Below are 27,602 nucleotides of genomic sequence, written 5' to 3'. Positions count from 1 at the left end.
AAAGTGCTGTTACTGTCAAAATGACATATGAAAAAAAACCTTATGGACCGCCACGTACATCCGATGAGAGCTGGGTCTACCTAACCAGACTGGATCTAAATTTTTTATCCAGCAGAGTCTGTCAACTTGCCAACATTTTTTAAAATAAGTTTAATTAAACAACAAAACCTCATAAGGACCACCCTATACACCCACGCAAATGCGTTGCCAGCTTTTGCTGCGTATTTTTATTAAAAAGATTTATGTGCACATGTTTTTGCAAAGCTGCTTGCTTTCTTTCTTTTAAGTCCCTGTTTGTTTGACGCCATTCTTCTACCGAACAGAAGTCTGAAAAAAATTTGCTGGCTGCCAAGCAGAGTGGCACTTTCGCTTCTATCATATATTTTATTGCTGTTTGCTTTTTTGCTCACTTTCAGCTGTTGGTTTTCTCATTATTTAATGTATGAATCTGCAAACTAACGGTAAAGCTATTATTTTCTTTTCCTCCACTACTTAACCCTTCAAGAAGTGCGAAAAGTATTTACTAATTTATACAAAGTGCTTTTTTAAGAATGGAAATATATATGTAAATTAGTTTATATATATTAATATACATATATACATACAAATAGATATATGTATATATGTATTTAACCGGTGTGCTGCGCATATTTTTCATGCCGTTAGTCTATTTCCGCTCATTATTTGTAAAATTAGTTTTGGCAGTGCTAAATTAGTTACGTGTGTTTGCATGTACTTACTTCGGGACATTGGGGCGCCAAAGCGTTCGTTGCCGGTGTTATAAACAATAACAAATAATATCACACATCTTTTAATTTAACTCACTTCATTTTGTTAGCGCCAAGTTGACTCTTAAGCGTGGTGTGGCATAGTTGGGGAAGTGGGCGTATGATAGCGTGTGGCAACAAATATGTGGTGGGTGTATCTGCTCATTTGTGTTTTACAAACAGCTGGGCAGACTGATATATGCTTACATACTTGTATATGTGTATGGTTACATATGTTTCTTAGTTTTTATGCTTCAACTTTCGACGAAGTTGTAATGAGACAGGCCAAGTCTTTGTATGGAAACATTTTTATTTGTGAAGCGTTAACGTTTTTTCTCGTTTGGTTTTTACGAGTAAGTAGGACCTGTGGAAATCACTAAATATGCACTTATTAACGAAAGACGGTTAAAAACCACTACTATGCCTACTTTTCATTATTTCTGAAACTCAAATATAAGAGAAGAGTGTGAAGAGTGGATTGAGTTCACAAAATGTGCAAGTCAGCAGTCGAATCATTTACTAGTCTTTTAAGTATCGTTTGCAGTGTTGACTTCAAGAAGCTTATTTTTAGGCTAAGGGTTTTATTCACAAACACGAAAATATAATTTGAAAATTCTGTTAACGTATGCACTAGTTGCCTATAATTTAGGTCTTTCAATCAAGATCCGATTTATAGCAAAATCTTTGAACATCTTACGTACGTGACGATAAAGAGGTTTTAATTTAAGAAATATCGCTGAACACTTCTCAATGTCATACTCAAGCGGAATTTTTTATACCGTTTGATATAAGCTGGATGCAAGTTTAAAGTACATTACAGGCTCATCTCAAAGGCTTTGAATGAATTTGCAGACGAAACTTGTACAGAGGAAATAATCGAGGGCTGCAAAAAGAATAGAAAATAATTTTTTTTAATTCAGAAAATTCTAATTAGGATAATAAGAGGGGCCAAAAAGTGCCTAAATAGAGAGAGAAGCCAAAGACAAATTGTAATAGAAAATATATATCGAGTAGTTGTAAGATCGATAAAATGTATAGGTGTACCGCTTTTGATTGCAACTATGTATGTGGAAAACTGAAGTCGAGTTTTTTCAAAAAAGTGTGATTTTACTTAAAAGGATACGAACTTTTCCGCCTATCTGCACCAAAATTCCCGTTCACCAAGAACAAAGTGCAATAAAATTGACTGGCGAATCTAATAATTATTACTCTAATAATAATTAGAGTATTTAGGTAACTGACACTATAGGTTTTGCCGAAGTTAGAATCGCAAATTTTTTTTAGTTTTCTCTGAGCAAAACTACCTCAAATCCCATGGAAATCTCTAAACATGCTTTGTAGTAGTATTATCTCGACTAACTGCTATTTTCAAAACTATAATCGTGTGTGGTAGACGACACACACACCAGAATAGTGTATCAGTGCAGCTTTTAATGCTAAGCCCCATACATGTACGAACGAGATCCCACATTAATCGAAGAAAAGTCTTCCAAAACTCCTTACTAAGAAAGCAAGCATCAATAGTAAACCGAATTGCAACCCTGTATTCACTTTTGAAATAAAGTTCATAATCACTTACACACATATGTCTGTATACATATATAAATATTAAACTTCAAGTCATTAATTCGCCACGAATCCATTTGGGCTGGCAACCAGTGAACCGTGCTAATCGATAACGATTACGATTCCAACTCAATAAACAGCAACAAGTAATGCAGTTGGCAAATTCGTAGAGTACAACAACAAAAAACGATATTGTACAAGCGCTCCGCAACAATACCCAGCAGAATAAATTAAAAGCGCCCAAATTGCAAATTTAACAGGAGCGTAATAATTTATGGCAAATTTACAAGCTGACATGCATGTGAATTGCTCACAGAATGTTACCGGACAGTTGAGATTAAAATACACGAATTTTCACTCAGCGCCTGGCAGAGCTCATCGGCAATTATTTATGGGTTTTTCTGCAACTGACAGCCATCTATGGTAAATTTTGCCATACACAACAACAACAAAAACTACGAATTTAGATATTTCATCTTTAACGCTGAGTTGTTGTTGTTGGTACGCATATTATATAAATATTGCTGTGCAGTGTTGACTTAAGTTTTTATACCCTTAAGAGAGCATATTAAGTTTGCCATGAAGTTTGTAATATCCAGCAGAAAATGTCGGCGACCATATAAAATATATATATAAATGATTAGCGCAACGAACTGAGTCAATTTAACCATGTCTGTATGTAGATATCGATCTGAAATTTTGCACACGTTCTTTTCTTCTCAAGAAGCTGCTGATTTGTCGAAACCGAATATCTAACCAATATAGCATATAGCTACCATATAAACTGAATGATCAAAATGAAGTCCTTGTATGGAAAACTTTTTTATTTGATATGATATCTTCACGAAATTTGGCATAGCTTAATAACCGAGGCAACCCTACATTATCAGAACATATTATTCATAAACTAACCGTTTTTTATTGTTTTATTTATTTTTTAGTTCTTTGGTTTTGTTTTCCTTTTGCCACAAAATTTTCGGCTTTGCTGTTTGTTCTTGGCATTTGCAAAAATTTTAACGGTAACAACAACAAAAATGCGTAAATGAAGCTATAAAGTTAATGTGCATAGCAATGTTACTACTTACAAACATACGTAACATATAAAAGAACGCGTGTTAATGGCACATAGCAATAAATTATTATGGCAATTACCAAACAATAAGAAAACAACAACAGCAACAAAAGCAAAATATATTGCAGTCAAGTGAACTTTATTATTAATACTTGCATATACGAGTACATACAAAAGTACAAATGTAGTATAAAGTCAGTCGGTACAAATTACACGCCACAAGAGGCAAGTGCAAAAAATTAAGAAAACAATAAAAAAGGGAAATGGAAAAGGAAAATTCCATTTTTCGCTGCGCAATTGCAACATATTTCCCGGCGGCTGCCATTTGGCCTGTTGCTGCCGCTTGCTGCTGACTTGAAACCTTGGCAAAATATCCACTAACCTCTGACATTCGAACATAAAACTTATGTATGCATAAGCACATATAATATACATATATGCCGTTACGTTATGCGAAATTATATGTACATATGTATATGTTTTTCATCCATTTCATTTGTAATTTATATTTTGGTTCGTAGACCTAAATACATGGTATATATTGTACAATACATAAGTACTAAAGTAAATATTTTGCTTAGATATATGAATCTTTTACTGTTAAAGCATTCTACTTATGTAGCTTACATGTTGTCCGTCGACACGTTGGATGGTTTGGAGAAGCCATGATCTAATGCGAACCTCAACGCCCTTTTTTAAGACTATTAAGACAACATAAAAAAATGTGGTTCATTTATTTTCGAGAAAAACCTCTTAAAGATGAATCATGCAGCATTCCACTTATAAAGCCCTCCTTGAATGATTTGGCGAAGTTTTTTGTAATATGTGGACAATCAAATGTAAAAAAGTACTAAGCATTACAGTGCTTCCGGCAATCACGAGGCCATAAACTACCTAGATGTAAGATTTTTCGAGAGATTCGTTTCCACGGATCGCTTTTCAAGTGAATCTAAACTTAATCTCAAATATAGTTTCATAGTCTGCTAAAAAGATCTGCAAATCGTGCAATCTCGATGTTTCGATTTGACTTACCTAATAAAAGACAATTGTAAAGTGTTGTGGTGCAGACTAGAATCTACAAGCAACGTTGGAGCGTTTATCAGTGAAATCTGAACCAAAGATAGGTTAAAGAATCTACTATTGTAACAGTTAACAATGGATATTAGATTATGTAATCCTTTTATATCATTAGACTATAGTAATATGTACTCGTGTTTTATAAATAATAATCTTGTCTTTCTTTCAGATTCAGCTAGCAATACATTTGGTTTTAAACTTGGTAAGTCTTAAAATACATTTTTAATTATAACTACAATATATAATACATATTTGTACCTTTTATGATATAAATTTTATTAAAATAATGCAAACAACATATTCCAGAAATAATCCCACAGGTTCGTAATTGTTATATAAGGGATAATATCAGTCAGTTAGTAAAAAACGTTTTTTATTGTTTTTTTTTTTATAATAAAACAAGAAATACCGTTAACTTTGGTTGCACCAAAGCTTTAATATCCTTCACATATACGAAAGATTCCTTACAAGAACTTGATTTCGATCGTTCAGTTTGTATTGCAGCTTTATACTATAGTTATCCGATCTGAACAATTTCTTTTAAGATTACATTATTGCCTTAGACAATAACTCACGCCGAATTTCGTGAAGATATTTCGTCAAATGATAAAGTTTTCCATGCAAGCACTTGATTCCGATCGTTCTGTTTGTATGTCAGCTATAAGCTATGGTGGTATGCGCAGCTTCTTGGCGAAAAAAGAACGTGTGCAAAATTTCAGATCGATATCTCAAAAACTGAAGGTCTAGATCGTGTATATACTGACATTTAAATTTTTTCTTTGGTTATATCTTTCAAATATATATCTACTTTCCGAGATATACAAAATCTCTTGTAATCCCATAAACACGATTTAAGTTCACTATAATTTTTAAAAATATTAAGGTGAGATACTTACATTTTTTCATTAAATTCGATATTTCCGGGTTAGCTGCGATGCTTTGCTTAGGCTTATAGCTTGTTATACCACGCCCAAACTCACTACTAAAATAATTGAGCTAATTTTAACACTAATCTCTAATTGCTTATAATTTACCAAAATTATTAGGTAATTAAACTAATTGGTTAATTAGTAATAAATTGACAATAAAATTGGCATTTACTATGTTACACTTCCTAATATGAGGTAAATTTAACGAGAGAAGGTGGTTGTTTGTTTAGTGTTAACTTTTGAGTCAATAGCTGTTTCTCTTCTTCTTTCTTGCTAAACCAGATTTCTATTATAACTCTTTTGTATTGCCGGAAATAATTAAATTTTTCGGTTATGAGCTAATAAAGTTCATAGTAATTATCTATTTTGTTCAATCAAAACAACTTATATAAATTTGTGGAATTGTACCTAATTAAGCTAAATTGCGCTCCTTTGAATTAAAAAAAAAAATCAAAATTTATCAGTTAATATCTTATAATTGCAACAGTTAATTGACCTGTGTGTCCTTTGGGGAATAAAAAGTAGTTAATGAGTGTGTCTGTGTTCTTTATAAGGGATTTTAAATATGTTTTTCAACACAACTATTAATCGAAAATCTAAGTCAAATTACTGCATACGAAGAGATATATGAATCAAAAGGCCAAAAACATGGCGAATTGAAAAACGATGTAGAAATGAACCGGCAACTCAAAGGTGCTGTAAATTCTGAACAGTTTTCGCCAGAAATTTAAACTTAGAATAACAGAAAAATTTTACTGGATAAAATGTGGTTTTTTGATCTTAAAAAGTGTATGCAGTATCAAATAGTATCATATTTTATTTATTTATATTTTTTTATGCTTACGAAACAGTCATGTACTTAAATTACTCTTCTAAGTGCCTGTGGTTGCGGTTGCAGTGCTTGTAAGTAAGCTTTAAATACAAATATTTTAATAGATCTGAATTAGATTTCTTTCCAGAACTGTTTAGTTCTACTTGATAGATACCGTTTACAATTCTTAGAATTCATTTCGTCATATCGAAGTAATGGGTCGAATATACCAATACCGTTATGTATCACATTAGCCAAGTTCCGTTATACTTTTAATGTTATATAAGTTTTAATTATTAAAAAAAAAAACTACTTAACTTATATCCTTTCTAAGGTTTCCATTGCTTAGCAATAAGTCATAGCACTCTTATTATAAATATATGTGTATGTAAGCACGCATGCATGATATTGTAATATTAACAGTTTTAACAAATGAGCACGAATGACATACACATATCCATAAAATTTTATATATGTACATTAGGGTGCCCGCTATTTCCCAAGTTCATAGTTAACACCCCCTGATGTTTCAGCTTTTGCCCTAGAAACAAGGATCCGACGTCAGCAAGCTCATTATTTTCAATTAAAAACGTGCCTAAGTTATATTGAGTTTTTTGATATTTTGCATTAAGCAAGTAAATGTACAATTTTGAAAAAGTTAAAAAAATGATATTGATTTAAAAACTCATTAAACTTATATATATACATCATATGTACTTAGCATTTATACAAGCGTCGTAACATTCTATGTTACTCATGCGCCATGGCGTACGGCATTCATGCAGAACATTTGATGCATAAATTTAAATGCGTATAACTTTTAAAAGAATAGAGCGAAAAATTTTGTATTTTAGCATTATGTTTTCAAAGTTGTAGGTATTTTTTATTTGCAGATAAATAATTTTTTGCCACAGATAGAAAAATCCATTGTTAAATACTCGTATATGGAAAAGTATATTGATTTAGGCACTGTTTAAATAGAAAATAAAGATATTGTTTGCATTGGATTCTTTTTTTTACTGTGAGCCAGTGGAAAAAAAGAAATAAACTTCCGAAATAACGAACAGCTTAATGTACATTCAGAAATAGTGTGAGCAAAGTGCAAACGCAGAACAAATGCATCCATTTGTTTTACGATACTTAAGTTGGCTTTATGCCGTCGACAATTATGACTAATTGAAATGCTTACTTTTATGTTTCACACTTGTCAAATGTTGTTAATTATAATTTATTATAACCATTAGAGAATTAATGGCACACAAGCACCCACGCCTTTACTTGACTTTTACTTTACTTCAGTTTTTTTTTACAGAAAATAGTAGATTTTTGGCTTATAGTATACAAGCACTTATGTGTCATGTATGTATGTCAAAAATTACATGCATATGTACGTATGTATATGAATATTTATCTACATAATTAAGTGCTATAAAAATATTGGACTTTTTATTATTGTCGTAATTTTGTAATTTGTTTATAATATTATTTGCTTCTTGCAAATAATGATTTATGACATCGTTATTTTAATTTTTTACGATTTTAACAAGATTGCTAGTTATGTCAGTCAAACAATATATTAATAAATATTTATATTTGAATATACAAAGTTGATCGACCTACTGCTTCCATTTATGGTCAGCGTTTAGCTGTTAGCCAACAATAGACTGCAATAGACTTTTTAAGTAGACTCTAAGTGGATGATCGATTTTATGAGAAAATATTTCTTAGCAGAAATACCCTCTGAGGCTTATTATTGACTACTTAGAGACCTTATTAAAAATTATTATATCTTGAGCAGAAAGTCCAGCCTTTTTTAACTTTAAATATTTGATAAATCAAATATTGAGAAAAGAAAATAAAATAGTTGAAAAGATAATAGATAGAAGATAAGCTACTTTTAGTGATCATCTAACTTTTCGATATAATTTTTGTACGATTGATTTCCGGTTATGATTCTATTGATGTCTGAAAGATTTTTTATGTTTTCAGCCGTAATAGCCTTTTGGACTTCCACTAAGTTAAATGTATTTGGTACTTATGTGGCTTGTTCGAAATTTAGCAAACCACTAACGAATAGTTGCTTAGCTTGGCACAGAGCCCGGATAACGCTTATTAACACACTTTTTGATATCAGCAAACTTTTTTCATCGTCATTTTTTTTTCAAATAACACATGAAATTTGTTTTTATATTAAGTTTTTCAAAATATTATATCAAACTTCTGCCACTCAAAGTACCATTTTTCACAGGCTCCCTCTCATTGAAATGATAAAGATTTTACAACCTTGGTTTCACATATCTAAGGGAAAAATACAGATATAATTTTAGTGTGAGAGATTAACTATGTACTCCCAACAGTGGCAAAGAAAGTTTATTCCATTTTGCCCTTTCGCCAATCTCGTTAACTTTGCTTTCGTCTTGAGGCCGATTTGATTGTAAGAAGTTTTCCGCAGCATCTAGGGCTAGGTTTCAACAGCTTTTAAGCAATGCTCACATTTTACTTATATCTCGTTCTCATCTTACATTACTCTCATCTAACATTGCTCTTATTATTGTATATTCTGTTATTGTATATTCTCTTATTATTGTATATTCTGAAGAAGATATAGTTTGCCGCGAAGTTTGCTACACCAAGATGGAAACGTTGGAGAATAAATTTACAAGGTGTTTTCAAAAAATAACGAGAATTTTCGTATTTGGAAAAAAATATTTATTCATTCGTCTACATTAATATTGTAGCGTTCAAAACAGTGCCCATTTGATATTATGCCAGCTCTCTTCCAATCGTCGAAACACTTATCAAACTCGATTTTCGTTAAAGCCTTTTGCTCTTTCATTGATTTTTATCTCTCTTGTAAAATGAGGCCTTTACGGTTCTCTTTATTTTTGGAAACCTGAAAAAGCCACACGGAGCCATGTCTGGCGAATATGTAAGCATATAGCTGCCATACAAACTGTCAAGAGTATTCTACCTTCGATGCCGAAGTTAACGTTTTTGCTTGTGTTTATGAAGATTAAGTTTGTCAGATTGTCACATTATGTTTGTCAGTTAAGAAATTGATAAATATTAACCTAACCTCAAAAATTCTAGTAGTTTCTAAGATATTTCTTAACCTGCAATATTTGAAAAAAAGATAAATCTCTAATGGAGTGGAATGAAAACTCAAATTGAGAGATTTTTAAAAGTGAGAGAACAGCATATATTTTACTGATAACGGCAACACAACATGACTTGAGTAATCGAAATTATAAATTTTCTCCATTTCATTAAGCATATGACCATAAATAAAAATAATTTGGACATGGCAACGCTGCCTAATCTTCGAACACTATCTGCCTTTGATCTAGCTGAAATTTGGCAATTTAGTGACTTTATGATTTACACACAGCTTTGCTCGCCAAAAACCCATAAACGCTTTGCTTTTCACTGGAACAGAAGCAAAGTGCAAATATTTACTTTGTGAATTATGGCGAATGAATTGCGAAGTGTTAATTAATTGGACAAAGCTACCGCAAATGTGACCATTACTGCAATGAACAAATGCAGCAACAAGAACAATAGCTATAAATAAAACGTGCTTGAACTACATATTTTGCAATTTGTACACTTATATATACAAGCTTACATACTTAATATTTGTAGAAGTCGATTTCCAAAAACCATTACAATTCCACTTAGTAATTGCAAACTGTGTATTGTATCAGCACCAGCTAATTAGTGGGAGCAATCGTGGGAACGCTAAATGCTAATGCAAAGCTTTAAAGGTTCATTAATGCCAAAATGCCCGACACAGATAACGTTTTTTTTTTTTTTGTGTTTATTCAATACTTTTGTGCTTAATCCCTTTATAGCGCATTACAATGGCTAATGAGAAGAGAAAAAATAATGAGAGGTGAGAAAAACTAGACCAAAGTAAAAAAGAGTAAAAACAAGGAATGAAATAACGAATAATTTTAAATCTTCTCAACCGCAAATAAATTGGCAATTGTCAAAATAAATAATGTTTCCGCTTAGCGTTGAAATCGTTTAAATCTCTATACAATTGACCGCCCACTTAACTAACGATTAAGGCGCAGTCCAGCGTGAAAATGCCTATACTAAAAATTGCCAAACGGAAATTAATTTAATTCGCAAACATTTTGTAATTGTAGCCCTACCTAAATTCAATTCAGCCCTATTTATTCGGGGGAAATGAATGAAACGGAAATACTCGTAAAGCCAACTGGCTTGGCTCGGTTTGTAACCATTTGACTGGCACGAATGCGGCACGAAAGCTTTACAGGCTTCAATGCTAGTGGTGTAATTTACGAGTGTAGTACCAAAAGCCTTTCAATTTATAATAAAACAAATAGTATGGTTTGCTTTTTAACAACCCATTTTTTCGACGAGTTTTTCGTCGGCGTATATACTTCAGATTTCTTTCATATATGTTTGCCCGATTAAGCTCTCAACTGTTACAGCTTTCAGCTCGCTCTTCTGTTCAAGAGCTGGATAAAGTTCAAAGTGTTTATGGTGATGAAAATCATTCCCTACATACTCCTTGGCCGGGTTATAAGTTCGGGGACTACCGGTTTTGTAGATCCTGTAGATTAGACTCTGTTTGTCAGCCTGACTCTGTCTTAAAACAAGCATTCTTTTAAATTATGCTGAGAATGCGGTAGGTTAGGTTAAGAGGTCGATACTAGCAGGTATCTCACTTGATTCGCTTAATTCACTGGTTCGTTGTGGTATCTAAAACTCCTATATAATAGATTATAAGACCCTCTCAAATCGACAAAGCGCTTTGAGCCAATCACAAATTTGTATTGAAGACTCTCTAGTTAGAACTGCGATTTGCAGCAAGATAAACTTCGCCAAGGGCAAGAAGTTCAGTAGATCTCCTGAGTTCTAGTCTAGGTGAAAAGGATCTTGCAGAAGCGGCTCGTCGACCAACTAGATTGAAACCAACCGTCGAAGTTCATACTTTTAGTTTCTAGTTAAAAACTAAGGGAGTTTATTTTCCACTTTGAACTCTTTTACTAGAAAGGAGAGGTATTTTACAGCATTTTGATATAACCCTGTTTTCGAAGCGTTTAAATGCTGAAGTAGAAAATAATCATAATCTTTTCCCAACCGACCCTGAATACCTCGGCATTTGGATAAATTGCTACACGATTGCTCTTCTAGTTAATAATGCAAACATGCTTTCGAGATTAGGTTCTATAGAGAAGAAATTATAAAAAGAGATTAATATCCCTGTATTGCCTGTCCAAGGCCAAGGTTGCATTTTACGTAATTAAGTACAAATTAAAAAGGAATCACCGATTTATCAAACAGTTCTCTCAGCACAGTAGCTAAAAAAACAACTGCTAAAAACTGTTAAATATTATCTTAACCAAAAATGTTAATGTCTGACAACATTAATTTGTCATTGCTTTACAATTTTCGTTGAATATTTAATGTACTGCTTTCATTATGGATTTAGTTTCTCACTGATGATGAGCTGTCATCACTGACAATGTCGACATTATGCTTTTTGATGCTTGCTGACGGGTGCCATAAAATTTATTTTTACATCACTTTTAATCAAGTGGTTAAAGGCAAGACAATTCACATTTTACATAGTGAATTTTGTAAGTACCTAGCAACATGATTGCTATTGTATTTCTTTAGGTCATTAACCTCAAATTCTCAGCTGAAAACAAAAGGCTGAAGGTAGGCATTGAAGTGTACTGAGATGACTTGGAATCTGTCTATTTTTTCGTATCTGAATATCAATTTCATCACATTTTTTTCCATCCGCGGTAAGAGAATGACGTTAATAAAGTGAATGGCTCTAAAATTAGCTAAAAAAGGAGTATAGTCTTCAAGCAACTCTAAAGAGATGAAAAACTTACATTTTAACTAATTTGATATCTTAAACTCCTATATTAGGATATACAGTTGTAAGCTGAAATTTGTACCAAGACCGCTACAAATAATTTATTGTATTTCATTTGATCCCTTCGGCTTTCAAGATATAATTATTTTCTGTAACAACTTTCTTGGGTTTCTTTGAAGCGCTAAAAATTCTTTTGTATCATAAAATCGCGATAAAATATCCGTTTCGATTATTTTAGATAGACTCTAATATAATGTTCTAAGGAAACGAATTAAATATGTCACGTCGGCAATCTTTTGCAACGACTGTGTCCTCGAATTCACATAACTCGTTTAGTATACTTTTTGTTTAAATTTTTTCTTTTTAAAAAAAGCAATTTTTCAATATGGACATATGTTAATTAAAATAAAATAATTAACTCAATTTCGTTTTATTTATTACAAATTACTTTGTTATTACTTCAAGTTTTAAACTCATTTAATTTAATTTAAGTTTATTTTAATTAATTTTAATTTTAATTTTAATTTTAATTTTAATTTTAATTTTAATTAAATACTTTTTTTTAATTTTATTTATTTAATTTAATTGTATGTTATTTTATTTCAATATTTTAATATTTATTGTTAATTTAATTTAATTTTTTTTTATTTCCATCTAATTTCATTTTACTTTTTATTACTCTTGACTTTCAATTGCTTCAACTAATTATTGCCTCTCATATTTCAATTAATTGTCTGTTATATACTCGTACATTTTTTTCACACAAATTATTTACGTTTATGTATAAGTATATCTAAATAAGTGCCTTTATATATATTCATTTATTTACGAGCCGGCATGTAATTCTATTTGAGGCCGTGAACATAAAGCTATCGAGTTTTATTCGCGAACTGCTGCTTCGTCACACTATATAGATAAACATTTATGCGGCGACAGTACTGACGTTGCCGAGGGCATCAATATTCACCGCTATATACCATAGATAAATATTTTTATTTGTAATTTCGTTGGACACTTCAAATTGGATGTAACTGTGTTGGATTGATAGATGGCGTTATTTACCTATATCTCGCATTGTATAATTCCGATCGGATTCGGCTAGATGGCGTTAGAAAGATGATATTTCGTACTAAAAAGCTTTTTTGCGATTGGTTGATTCAGTTTTGTTTGAGCGCGCATCAAAGATGGATATTAGCAAAGAGAAAATATGCTATATTTTACAGTTTTTTATCGATAAGGGCGAAAACGCAAGCCAGGCGGCTGCAAATGCGAATAGCGTTTATGATCCTGATACTGTAATTGCTAATCATGCGCAATTTAGTTATCGTCAATTCCGTTCCGGTAATTTCGATGTCAAAGATGCACAACGCACTGGAAGGCTAATTGTCGAAAATGTTGATAAAATCATGGACATTGTTGAGTCCGACCGTCATGTAAGCCAAGAGATTGCCCAAAAGCTAAAGATTGCACAAAACCCGTTTGGAACCATTTGAATAAGGAATACAAAAAAAATTCGATGTATGAGTGTCACACGAGCTAACGTAAAAAAAATCTCAAGAACCGAATTCCCATCTGCGAATCGCTGCTGAATCGCAACAAAATCCACCCATTTCTGAGCGGTTGGTGACTGGCGATGAAAAGTGGATCACTTACGACAACGTCGAGCGAAAACAGTCGTGGTCAAAACGCATTGAGCCTTATAGTCCGGACTTGGCACCAAGTGATAACCATCTTTTCCTGTCCATGGCGAGCAATTTTGCCGGAGAAGAATTCGCTTCAAGAAAGGCTTGTGAAAATCAACTGTCTCAATTTTTTGCCAATAGGAGCGAAGGCTTCTATGAGAGCGGCATAATTAATTTACCCTTAAAATGGCAACAAGTTATTGAGCAAAACCGCACATAATTGACCTAAATCGGATCATTCTAACTAAGATAATTAAAGCTTTGAATTTCATACATAGTCAAAATAATGGATTTCTTTTTACTAAACCTAATACAAGTATATTATATATTAAAAAATTAATTTCCTATAAAAACTTTCTTATAAAAGCATTCACAGATATCGACTAAACAGATTTCTAATGGTGAGTATAATGGCTCAGCAGTATTATGCAGCCAGACTCACGCCAAAAGTATTAATTAATAAAAAAGTTCGTAAAGTCCAAGATGAACATCTTCTTTGAATCGTTAGATGATTAACACTGACCCCTTCTGGGGAGTTGAATGATCAATTACAGATTCTACTTATTCTTAGTGAGATGACTTCGCGTAGCAAATTGTCGTAAGTGTTCAAGTATTCAGACAGATTCTTCTTCAGCTTAATGCATCAACATATTCCAGCTTGAGTGTAACTGAATTTTTGGTCGCTTAGTTACTTTAATCACCAGATTTGGCAGGTTGTTCCTGTTATTGGAAGACTAACATTTGTTTCGGTAAAGGCGACATGAGGAAAAATATAAAGCTATAAGCCTAGGATTGTAGTAAGTAAAATATATGGAAAAGTAATTTTTGACTCAAAAGAGACTTGTTTGTGAAGATGTAGTAATATTCTTGTGTTTTTAGAATCGCAAAACGAAAATAAGAAATAAATAAATGTTAATCTTAATATCTATTTTTCCACTTTCTTTTGTAAAAAAAAATAAAATTTATGTAAAAATATTATACGTTTTATTGCAATAAAATATTATATACAATATTTTATTGCAATAAAATATATTAATAAATATTAAAATTTTTTTTCTTAATACTTAAGGCGTTTTGGTAGCTTACATGTGCTTCCTTTTAGAATTTGGTACCACAGAGTTCAAAAAAATATGAAAATCAGTTTCATATCTTGAAGTTCATATTTTTCCAATCATCTAAAAATAAACTTTATATTATCATAATTTTCGCAAACTTTCTTTGGCTGCTGTACTGCACAGCATATTTTAATCGTCACCAATATTTTTAAAAGCATGCAAACCTTTCTATAAACGAAAGTAAGAGTTTACAATACAATACAATTTGTTTCATATTAAATATTTAAAATATTTCAAATCAATAATGTATGGGTTAAACATACTCTTGGAGTTCTCTGGTACTACACCTACTTCCGTCGAAGACTCTTATAGCTCTTAGCTACCCATCTCCAAACGTTGTAACATATGTATGTAACTTATATTTTATTATTTTACTCATTGAGCTGGTTCAAAGCTTTGCAAGTCGCATCGCATATCAAAGGAATGTTTACAGGCTTGCCAATGCACACATGTATGTACGTAATTTTATATGTAGACCCTCATGCATATCTGCAATATTTATTTATATGCCATTATAAACTTTGTGACAAGATTGTTTTGTGCTTTTTTATACTTTTTGCTAGAACTACATGCATTTTATTATACCTTCTTTCTGATTTATTTCTCCTTTTCTTCTACATATTTACAATTGCCATTGGCTAAATTTTTGCTTATTTTTGCTGCAATGGTTCAATGAGCAAGCAAAGAATTTAACGTCTATTTCTGCGTATACGTAACATTTGCAGTGTTATGCGTAGGTTACTCATACGCCCCGAATAAAACGCCAAAAACCCAAAAGCAGATTTTTTAAGTTGTAAAAGTGTCTTGTGAATGTTAGCAACCCATATTTCATTTTATATATTTGCTGTGTGTGGAAGCCTAAATTTAATCGAGTGGAAGACAAGTTAAATCTGAAAGAGTAGTCTTCGGGGAGCAACTTTAATGTACATATGGTATGCACAAAGTTTAGTATACATGTGGGATGCTTATTCTTGCAACTTTTTCGTCAAGTATTGTATGACAGGCAACTTTAGTTGTTGCCTTATGGGTCGGCATGTGGGTATTATATTTGTTGCAAGTTGTTATGGTTGATTAAAATGAAAGTATGACGTAAATGTGATATATTTATTCACTGTATATAAAGATAAGAACATTTGCGAAACTGCTTATATTTCTAAAGCTTTAGCAGCTAAAACTCATAGTATAATATATCAGTTGGTAGTAGGTTGAGCAAGGCGGGGTGCACCCTTCTGTCAGTCAGTTAGATGGACTTTTAAAAATTATAAAATACTATTCAAAATTGCTATAATGTACGGCAAAGATCTCATTTTGAATAGAGTAATACCAGCGGTCTACTTTCTATAGGTTGAAATAAGCTGCCTTTAACCCTTCTGAGAGACTGGAAGATAATTTCATCCATTATTCATTTGGCAAAAATAGGCTTTTATCTCATATAAAATATATTTTAAAAAACAAATAAGGAAGTGCTAAGTTCGAGTGTAGCCAAGCATTTCATACTCTTGCAATTCGCAAGGTTGTTCTATGAAATTGTGAATGGATTACAATAAAATTTGGTATCATATTAACATATTTTGAAGGCCCCTCAGTTGTATTATTATATTTTACTTCCCGTCAGCGAAAATTATACTACAATCATTGGGGACAGAAAAATGGATAATGGATTACATTAATTGTTGACATTGCTCAGGTATACTTGAGAACTTATTTTCAAACAATTTTATATAATATTATATATAAACATATATATGGAATAAAGTCAGCAGGACATTTCGAAATCGTGAATATCAGTTATATGTGGGATAAGGCAAGTTTTCGACCGATTTGTTTTTGGGCACAAAGATGCACTGTTATTTGAAAAACACGCTTTCTCAATTTCATTACAACAACTTCTTGGTATAAAGTCAATTGGAAGTTCGAAAATCTTTATATTAGGTATATAGGGGGAAGATTGATCCAATTCAACTAATTTTTGACATAAGTATATATTATTAGCAAAAGTTTAATAATATGTCTCACAGATTGACCGATATTTTCGGCAAAAATTCAGCCATATGCACTGAAGTCCACATATTTGGCGTCTCAGTTCTTAAATATAAAAGCAAATTTTTATCCGGATACATAGATTGTTTCTTGATTGATATACTGAGAAGTGAAAGAATCATATGAATTTAAAAATTATGCTATATGGGAAGTAGGCGTGGTTTTTGACTGATTTGAATGTAGGAAACAAATGAATGTCATTACATACCGAATTTGGTTGTAAACGGTCGAGTAGGTCCCGAGATATGGAATTTCACCTAAATGCTTTCGACCCCCATATTGGGGGTAAAATGTTTTTTTGTTATTTTAGGATTTGTCTAAAGCGAATTTGTTTATTGTAGCTTTAGTGGTTTAGGAGATACATATGTACATGAAACCTATTAGGTGGTGCGGCCACGCCCATTTTTTCAAAATTTTTGCCCACAGGTGCCCCTGCTACTGCAATCCCGTGTACCAAATTACAGTTTTATGTCTTAATTTAGTGCTTTGGTTTGGCATTTTATAAGTTTTTCATTAATGGCGTTTTGCGGACGGTCCGCTCACGTCCATCTACAACCTCGTCCTTACTTTTTTGCCAAGCAACACGTGTACAAAGTTTCATTACTATATCTCAATTTTTACTCAAGTTTCAGCTTGCAAGGGCAGACGAACGGACGGGTAGATACTCACCCGGATTTCGACTCGTCTCGTCATTCTGATCTTTTATATAAGTATATATAAATTTATATTTCAGGTGAATAAAACTACAAGTATTATATTCTGTAGCAACATGTTGCAAGAGTATAAAAATAAAATAAAAAGTTGCCTAATTCACTTCATATCACATCAGCTAACTGGCCGTAAAAGTTCCATCAAAATCGGTCCAACAAACAAACAGACAGACAAAAATTTAATAAAATGTTTATTTGGCATAATTTATTATTACAAAGAAATACTCCAATTTCATTTCTCTGTATTGATATACCTAAGTACATATTTTGCTTTCTGATATCCATGGCGTTATATTTTTAACATGGTCGTTACAAATGACTGATAAGTAAATTACTATTGATTTTTTTCATAAATAAAATATATACATAAGTAACCATAGATTGTGTGTGTATAAATGTGACTATTATGAGATATTATATATACATATATATTATATATAAATTTGCTTGTTGTAGACTCGAGCAGAAACAATAAACGCAATAAACAGCGCGCACACCCTCATAGGACGTGCCCAAACCGCTAACGAGCCACCACTCATGACTTAGCATTGTTGTTGTTGCACACATGCATATGTGCACTTGTTGTTTATAGTTTATTGCACACTTTTCATTCGTTTTTTGTTTTTTTCTTTGTTAGTTTGGCCGCTGGAGGAAGGAGTCGGTCACTCAGCCAGTTCAATAGTCCGACAGTCAGTCATGCAGTCAATCACCCTGTCACATATCTTTAATTTACAACTTGTAAATGTGCTAGTAATTAAGTATTGTTATTGTTGTTATCTAGTTATTGGGCAAGTTTGTTTTCGCGTGAATGATGGGCATATTTAAGCAAACTACATACATACAAACAAATATATTTAACGGAATAGCATTTTAAGAGCGGCAAACAAGCTAGCTGCTACTTAGATGTGAAGCGCTAAAACTGCAATAAATCGATGAGTAACGGAAATCAACAATTTCCGCGATGAATTGTTGACCACTAAACAATAACAACTACAAAATATGAAAAGTAAAATGAAAATAAAAAATCATAAATTTAATTGAAAATTGAAAGCTGTCTAAAACGATTGGCTGTTGATTGCGCCATCGGTACCTAGGTAGGTATATACTATACATACCATATATGCACATACATATGTATGTTTGTATATATATAAATGTATACTCAAGGTGGTGGCTCACCCTTTGATTTGCCCATATTTACGTAAGTGAATTTATTTCAAATACTTTATGAAAATTACTTTTTTAGTCGCTAAACGCAGCAATAAAAAATTCATGCACATACGTATGTACATACATATACATATATATATTGTATATATATTTACATATATATGTACTCATACCTATATAGAGATATTGTAGATATACACAGTATTGCGGCATTTTATTGCTTCCGCTCGCATTTGCTGTTTTTCTGACATTTGCTTTAAATTTTATTTATAAAAAATCAGATTCACAAAATATTTCTGATAGGTTATACTCGTATTGCAATATCTGAAAGAATTTTGTAGCGAAATTTTCTGCGTTCACTTCGCTTTCAATAGCCTTGCATGGTTGAATTTTTTTTTTATAAAAATTATACACATATATATGTATATAATATTTATGTATGTGTGCACAAGTGCTACTGTTTATAAAAAATATTTGCATTTGCTATTTTCCTTGATTTCTTAATGCGTATTGTTGTTGTTTTAATTCATTTTATATTATCCAGCTAATAAATTTGTTTCACTGGAAAGAAAATCAAATAAATTCGAAAGATAAGTGATTTACTTAATAAAAAAATAAAATAATTTGCGGCAACAATAACAGATATGTTTATTTAAATTGTAAATACAAGTGCTTTGTATAGAAAAAAAAATACCAAAAATATCTGGCTTCAAACGCAAAGAATTTGATGTAGATATTTATTCGGAATTCTTAAATAATTCTGCACAAATTATAATTAAAAAATTTTACTATTGATTGAAATATGAAAAGAAACAAGAAATTACAGAAGCAATTAATTAAACAAACAAGAGAAAAGATTAATTTTGGTTGCTCCTTCACAAATAAAAATTGTCCACACAAGAACTTTGTTTTGATCGTTCAGTTGTATGGCAGCTTTATGCTATAGTGATCCGATATCGGGAGTTCCAACAAATGAGCAGTTTTTTTAAGAAAGAACGCGTGCAAAAATTCAGAGTGATATCTCAAAAACTTCGCGTATATACAGTCGAACCTACGGATAGACAGACGGCCATGGCTAAATCGACTCAGCTCATCACGCTGATAATTTATATATAATACTTGTATATGTATATATTTTATAGGATCTTGGACGTTTCCTTTTAGGTGTTACAAGCCTCGTGGTAAACTTAATATACTCTGTTCAGGGAATAAAAATTACAACTTTAAATAGTTTTAATTGTCGAACATATAATACGAGTACAATAGTAATCGATACGATTTTTTTTTTTGAATTTTTACTTTGGAACTCTGTGACCAATTTTCCAAGCAAATGACATGATCTGATTTTTATTTTCATTTAAAAAATATCTTTAAAAACCAATTTATCTCCTAATCTTTTATATTATATTCGTTTTTCGATTATTTATTGCTAATTAACGATTTCATGATTTCTATCATTGTTGAGCAATATTAATACCAAGAAAAAATTTATCGATATCAATATCAATTGTTTAAGAAATTTTCGATAACAAGCGTTAACTGCTAATATTTTGACGATAAGAAGTTCACATTTTTGTATTTATTCTTTTTTTATATTTGTATAAATCCATGCTATATTTCTTACATTTAGTATTATATATGTATTTGAAAAATAAATTTAAATATATTGCTGTTTGTACAATTCTTATTTTAATATTTTTATACTTTAAAATTAATCCTATTAAGAATTTATTTTTGTTATTTTGTAAATTGATTTATCGATGTTATTGTTTTTAGCGATACTTCGATATATTTTTACCAACGTTTCTTCGATACTTTATATTACAATTATAAAAAATATTCGCTCATATTTTTGTGATTTTTTCCGTTTGCAAATCATAGCGTTTTTTAATTCTGGTTTTCGTTGCTCTCTTTGTTGAGATATATTTAATTTTTTTGTAAAGATCTTTATTTACTTTGCAAGATTGTTTGTATTTTAAACATTGCTATATTGAGCTATCTTTGAGAACAAATAAAAGTAATCGATATTTCGATACATAACCTTTTACATCAATTATTGCTAAAAAAAAGTTATTGCCGCTTTGATATTTATTTTTTTACATCGATTATTGATAAAAATAAAAAATAATAATATAATCCGAATTTTGTGGCTTGATTTTTTTATGTTCTGGACGATCATATATAAATTATTATTTAATTTGTTACAAAAAATTTGTTATCGGTTGTCAGTTTTTTCTGAATTGAAATACGTTTAAATTTGTATGTATAGCATACAGTTTTTAACTCCTTTCCTACCCTTTTAGGTAAAAATTGTATGGAATTCGATCTATACGCATATATCGATTTTTTAAGCTAATTTTCTTTAACACATTAAGATTAAGTTAATAAACTTTATAAATATTTAGTTTAAAAAAGTTAATTTATTTATCGATAATTTCAATCCTAATATGTAGAACCGCAATTAGTTCTTACGGATTTCTTATTTTCTATTTATTTAAGATGTTACTAAAATAAATTTCTCTTAATCTCACAATAGCACTTTCATAATTTTCATAGTTTTGTTTAAGCTAAACAAGTCAATGTTTTTTTCGATAACTTCAACATTATTAAAATTTATCGATCAATGCTAAAATTCTACGTGTTTAAAAAGGTTAATGTATTTCTCGATAATTTAAAAGTTTATTTTCAATAATATTTAGATCTTATAAATTTTAGAATTCCGCTGGGATTTATTTTGTTTTTCGTTCAGTTTAAAAAGTAAAAATACGCAAAATTGAGCGGACTTAGCATCGAAATTAAAAAAATTATCAATAACAAAAACATTATCGAAGTTTAATATTCAATATTGACGCTCATCTCATTTATTGATGTTTCTAAAGACTGTAAAATAACATTTTAATAACCGACGTTTGAAATTTCGCAAAAATCTTATGTTGAAAAAACTTGCGCAAAATTTTTATTACTGTTTGTGTATTACGGATAAAATATATTTATGTATCGTACATATTTATAAAAATCAATCGATACATCTTAGTGCTATTGCCATAAAATACACTTTGTTTTCATTTTGCCGAACTACCTACTCAAAAATATCTTTTCAGTTTATGTCTAAGTAATTAAATTAACCAACGGCTAATGGCCACTTCATACGGCGGTATATGCGTATATATGTAACATATGTGGTTAGGCAGGTGGTTTTATTTTTTATGCCACGGAAATACCCATTCGATCTATTTTTAGCTGACTGCATAAAAGAATGGATATTTTTGCAAATGCATAAAAATTTCATTAGTCAGCGCTTTGGTGTTTTCCACGTTTGTATACAGATCTATAAATAGCGTGCGCACATTTGGCGACAAAACGAATGGAAATTCATGTGAAAAGTGCGCGCTAGCTATTTGTATAAATTTGTATAAAATTTGCATATTAGAGTGTTTTTTTATGTATACACCAAAGGTGGGTGTAAATCTTCCAAAGATATTGATGGCCCGCACTTTCAATTATACCCGATTCTAAAGCACGCCCTATATCGCAGACCTGTGTTTCTCATAGAATATTCAACTTTCAGTTCGGAATCTGACAAATTTTACCGCTAGGTGGTCTGCCGTTTCGATCCAGTTTTTACAGTGCATGCAGTAAGGTGTTTAAACTTCTTTGTATTTATTAAGATATTTTCTGAATAAAAATTGTGTAAGACGATACTTCATCTCGACATATTTGTGTATATTCCACCCTGTGATATTCGGTATCAAGGAGTGGGTTCATCTTCCCTTACATGACGCATTCCACCTTTTCTGCAATTGTTTGATGATCTTCTCGTAGATTTTGGCAATTTCTTGAGCATGCTGGTTAGATATTTTGACGTGTTGAATATCACGATGCATCATCTGATACAGTTTTAAATGCACAGCATGTCCTACTCCCTTCCAATGCTTTTAGCTATTTTTAGCTATTTTTTCCACGGTGCATTGAATCCAATCCCTAGTCTCCTTCGGTGTATTTTTCGAGTCGCCTACAGTGTTATCAGAGTGTAATAGTTTTATACACCTAATTGTTTATATCACCTAAAACTAATCGAGTTAGATATAGTTTTTTATATCTATGTAAGTAATCAGGATGACGAGAGGAGTTAAAATCAGGGTGCCTGATTGTCCGTCCGTTCGTGCAAGCGATAACTTGAGATATCTTGATGAAACTTGAGCGTAATCGGACTACGCCTACAAAACGCCGTTAAACGAAAACCTATATATATATATATATATAACTATAACTATGCTATATATTTCTATAACTAAGCTCCAAATTAAGATACAAATTTTTTAATTTGGTACAGAAGATTACAGTGGTGAGGTACCTCTAATAGGTTTAATGTACATATCTCCTGAACCACTGAAGCAAAATCAACGAAACTTACTCAGTGAAAATCGTTTTAGCGACCCCTTTGCTGAAAATCGGATTATAAATCCGACCACTCCCCTTATAACGGTTATTATGAAAACTTGGCGTGGCACTGCCCATATTTAAAATATAACAGTGCGAAAATAAGCGAAATCGGATAACAACCACGCTAACTTTCTATGTAACTAAATTTTAAATGCCATCTGATGACCAATCAAGCACCAATAAGTACAACGAGATAAAACTCTAACAAATAGTGTCTTTAAGATGTGTATTTTATTAGTAAGAACAATTATCGTACATTCAGTTATTATGCCCTTTAGAGTGTATATTAAGCTTGCCACGAAGTTTTCGAGTTATCGATCTGAAATTTGTCACACGTCCTTTTCTCTCCAAGGAGCCGGAACTGTCGATATAGGACCACTGCAAGACATATGTAGCTTCCATACAAACTAAGTCCTTGTGTAGAAAACCTTTTTATTTGACAGAATACCTTTTCGAATTTTGGCATAGTTTTTTATCCAAGGCAACGTTACAATCTCCGAACAAATTCTTTAGATGGGGCCACTATAGCATATAGCTGCCATTCAAACTGATCGATCAAAATCAAGATAAACTATTTTTTTCCTTTACCGTAATTCGACTTGAAAATTTTTTATATCACAACGTGGCTAGAAAGAACTAGAAACTTGGTAGAAAATACCAAAATCAATATCAGAAAAGTAAGAAAAGAAGTATATAAAATTACCTTAGCTATCATCGGCATATTTCAGTAATTTTTTCGACTTCGAGACTTATATATATAATTTTAATAGGCACCGTAGCAGTGGGTTTCAAGATGACTTTATTCTCTACGATTTCAGAGTTGTGAGGTCAACAGCGTCTTGAGAGCCATTACATGACCTCGCAGACAGTTTATTTGATAATAGGAAATATTTTTTTGCAAACTCTTAACTCGGACCTGTGTGTGTCGGATCGATAGTGACTCGCGTTGCTTTCATTGCAGCCATTTAAGCCTGTCGATTATAAGGCAAATTCCAAGGCACGGATGACTGGCCATCTTTTTGAAGAATGGATTCTGAAATTAAACAAACAATTTTTACATTCAAGACGAAAAGTATTATTATTCATTGATAATTGTTTGGCACATTCCATGAGGTCAAAAGAAAATTAGAGTTAATTTAACTGGCCTTTTTTCACCTAATATAACATCCAAATTGCAGCCGCTTGACCAGGGCATAATACAAAATTTAAAATTTTACTATCGAGGCAGAATTTTAATAGAGTCTTTAAATCGTATGTAGGCGAACAAAAAATATGATGATTACACCTATGGATTGCATAAATAATGTAATAAAGGCATGGGATACAGACGTCAAGAGCCAAACAATAGCAAACTGCAGAACCAAATATGTCTTATTAATCTCTAATGACTTTATACTTCAAATCAAACTAAGTAATATTTTTTAGATATAAAACATTTTTTAAGCCATTTCTTTCTACAATGTAATCTACGAAATTGTGTTTTCATTGTAATCGCACACTATCAGCACCTATATGGCTTCCCTCCTGTAATTTTTGTCGCGCTAATGGCTTGTGCTTGTACCGCATTAAGAATACACCAACCACAAAGCTGATTTACATACCATACAATTACACATGTAGCTATATATACCCAAGATAATTTGCTACTTCCGTGTGGTTGACGTAATTTTAAACTGATATGTACGTATATACATATGATATACATATGTATACATTTTCTGTAATTTGTTCACATGCAACTAAAAAAGTCCCAGCGCTGCGCCACCTGTGGCAGTGGCACTTCAAATGTATACAATTATTGTATAAGTAACGGTAAGTTGCAACAATTCAAAGGTACAGTATGCAAAGGGCTTTAAGTAGTCGTGTAAATAGACTTTTAAATAAATAACACATTAAAGCAATCATGCGGTGACATCATTTGCTATGCCTGCTCTACATATATGTATACGAATACAAGTATAATATTAAGTCATTAAGGGTGTAAAGAAAGGGAAAGGAAGAAATATAGATAGTGAGCATATGAAATAACTTGTATGGTCAGTGTGCCAGCGAAAGTTCTTAATTAATTATATATCATTACAACAATGACTAAAGTAAAGACTGAATGGTGACACAGTCGTATTTGTTACTTTGTAGTACCGCTTGAAACTTTCTGACTTCTCCAGTTTTTACTTAAGTTACAATTTTTTTTATGTAAAGCACTGAAAGCTCGAGTTAGTATGAGAATTTAATTATATTAATTACTTCAGCCGACATTAGTCCGAAGTTGAAAGAATAACCCTTTCGGGTGAAAATTAAAAAGCTAATCAGAGCTTTAAGCACACATTCAGGGTTCGTTAGAGACGGTCCAAGATTGTGGCAGTAATTATTACTCCTTTTTTTTCTTGACTTTGATGTGCTGCGCTGTAAGACACATACATATATTTTCTGCTAGACTGGCAGGTTAAAAGCACTGTAAAGAGCTTTCGGCAGTGTAATGAGCGCTAGATAATATGCGCTCTCTACATTTGAATTCGGTTATATATACCAAGAAATATCCATGAATATTGATATTCGATTGAGTGAGGCCAAGACTTCTGAAAGTTGAGTATCAAAACTATGAATTTGCTGGTAAGTTCATCAACTATTATTCGTCAGATCCTGTCGATGTCATTCAATTTTGAAGGCGCTACTTTTTATCTATACTAAGAGTGTCTAAACTCTATTGTTTGTAATTTTGTGGGAATTACCTGAATGTAACCTTCAGGAACCGGGAATATCAGCGACCTCTCATATTTGTCAAAACTCAGTTGAAAGGCGCTGATTGTCGAGTATTGATAGCGAAGAGATCGAAGATAAAGTATTACATTTTTAAATTGATCCCCTGCGTTAATTTTCATGACCGTAGATTCTTTAAAATATCGATAATATGTGGAAAACACCAGCAGTTCGGGCTGATGAATTGTTTATAGAAGCTGTTTAATTCACAATATAATATAAGCTATATTCTTTACCTTGAGTATTCATACTTTTATTTCAAGGTGTTGTTCTCAAAAGCAAAGATACTTGGCCCTTGTTTTAAGAAATTTTTTTGTGTGTAAATCATAGAAAAAGAAATCGTTAGTGAGGCCACAGAGCCTGTTGAAATTTGCTTTAAGTGCAGGTATTTTAAAGGCTAACTACTCCTCATAGTGATGGAGTGCCGTATCTGATATCGCTAAGGAACAAAACTGATCTATGCGTGGCTCATTAGCCTACCAGACTAACCTAAGATATGATAAATTAATTCATAACAAAACAAATATTTTCAAGTGTACAAATCAGATTGATTTGCTAGGGACTAGAACAGTTTAAAAAATTGAAGAAGTGATTTGTAAAGTAGAAGGAGATTCAGTCCCAGGAGAGTGCTGGTTACTCCAACATATGTTTAATTGACGAATCAGCAGTAAAATTATGTATTTAGTATGTTAAGCTTTTAAGTTTCAGTAGTTTGTTAATAAATTGCGCTGAAGCTTTTGAAATGGTGTCGTTAAGTAATCGATTTTGTACGCTTGTAAGTAATACTGTCAACTTTGCTAGACATTTTGTCGAGTCTCGTAGTAGTAGCGCTAAAGTATTAAAGCCATCTTCAAATGACCAATGAAACTTGTGAAAAGTTACTTAGTTGAGTGATATTCCCTTACGTGGAGGGAAAGTGATTAAAGAATCAGTACAGAGCTGGAGTAGAACCTGTTTAATAGTGTAATCTAAGCATTATATCTTTTTTTCGAAAACTGGACGCTAATTAGTTGGAATCTTCAAGATTTGAAGTTAATTATATAGATGAAAAGACTATGTTTCACAAATATTAGCGAATCCGCTAGAACCTCCCAGCGATGTATGCTAAAATGAAATCTAGATTTTTCATTAAAATCTTTGAGCCTGCTAACATCATCTTCACTCTATCCATTGTATATATTTTACTTTATTTGTTTCAAGTTTCTCTTAGAACTTTGCCACAAATAAATAAGTCAGCACTTGCTGTCGTCTGCGTAGCTGGTGCACCAATAAATCTTCAATTTAATTGGAATTAATTAAAATCCAATATTATTACACCACTTTTTCACGCCATATGCAAGCAAAAATGTGACATTTACCGCTAAGGCCTGTGGAGAGTCAACAAATATTTGTGTTTATACGAATTTATATACTCGCTCATAAATACGTGTGCTTATGTAAATATTTTATTTGCAGGCGAGGTACGCGTATGTGCACCAAATTTGTATAAACAAATGATAATGCGTTAGTTGTGCGGTAAATGGTTAAAAATGTAATTAATGGAATGAATATACAAATAAATTCGCTTAATTGGCTAACTACGAAATATTACTTGAGTTATTAA

The 27,602-nt window shown here is 31.8% G+C and overlaps 1 protein-coding gene across 1 annotated transcript in view; it reads left to right on the top strand.

Moving 5' to 3' along the window:
* The window catches only part of LOC106615454 (uncharacterized), a 76,045-nt gene that overhangs the window by 23,424 nt on the left and 25,019 nt on the right, over positions 1–27,602 (top strand). Inside the window, exon 3 of the mRNA XM_014231678.3 lies at positions 4,652–4,684. The gene's annotated coding sequence lies outside the window, so the exon portion shown is untranslated. The remainder of the gene's footprint in view (positions 1–4,651; positions 4,685–27,602) is intronic.

The sequence above is a fragment of the Bactrocera oleae genome, chromosome 5 (genome assembly GCF_042242935.1).
Source record: "Bactrocera oleae isolate idBacOlea1 chromosome 5, idBacOlea1, whole genome shotgun sequence".
Classification (NCBI taxonomy): domain Eukaryota; kingdom Metazoa; phylum Arthropoda; class Insecta; order Diptera; family Tephritidae; genus Bactrocera; species Bactrocera oleae.
Note: the sequence above shows the minus strand (reverse complement) of the source record. Positions and strands in the feature narration are given on the sequence as shown.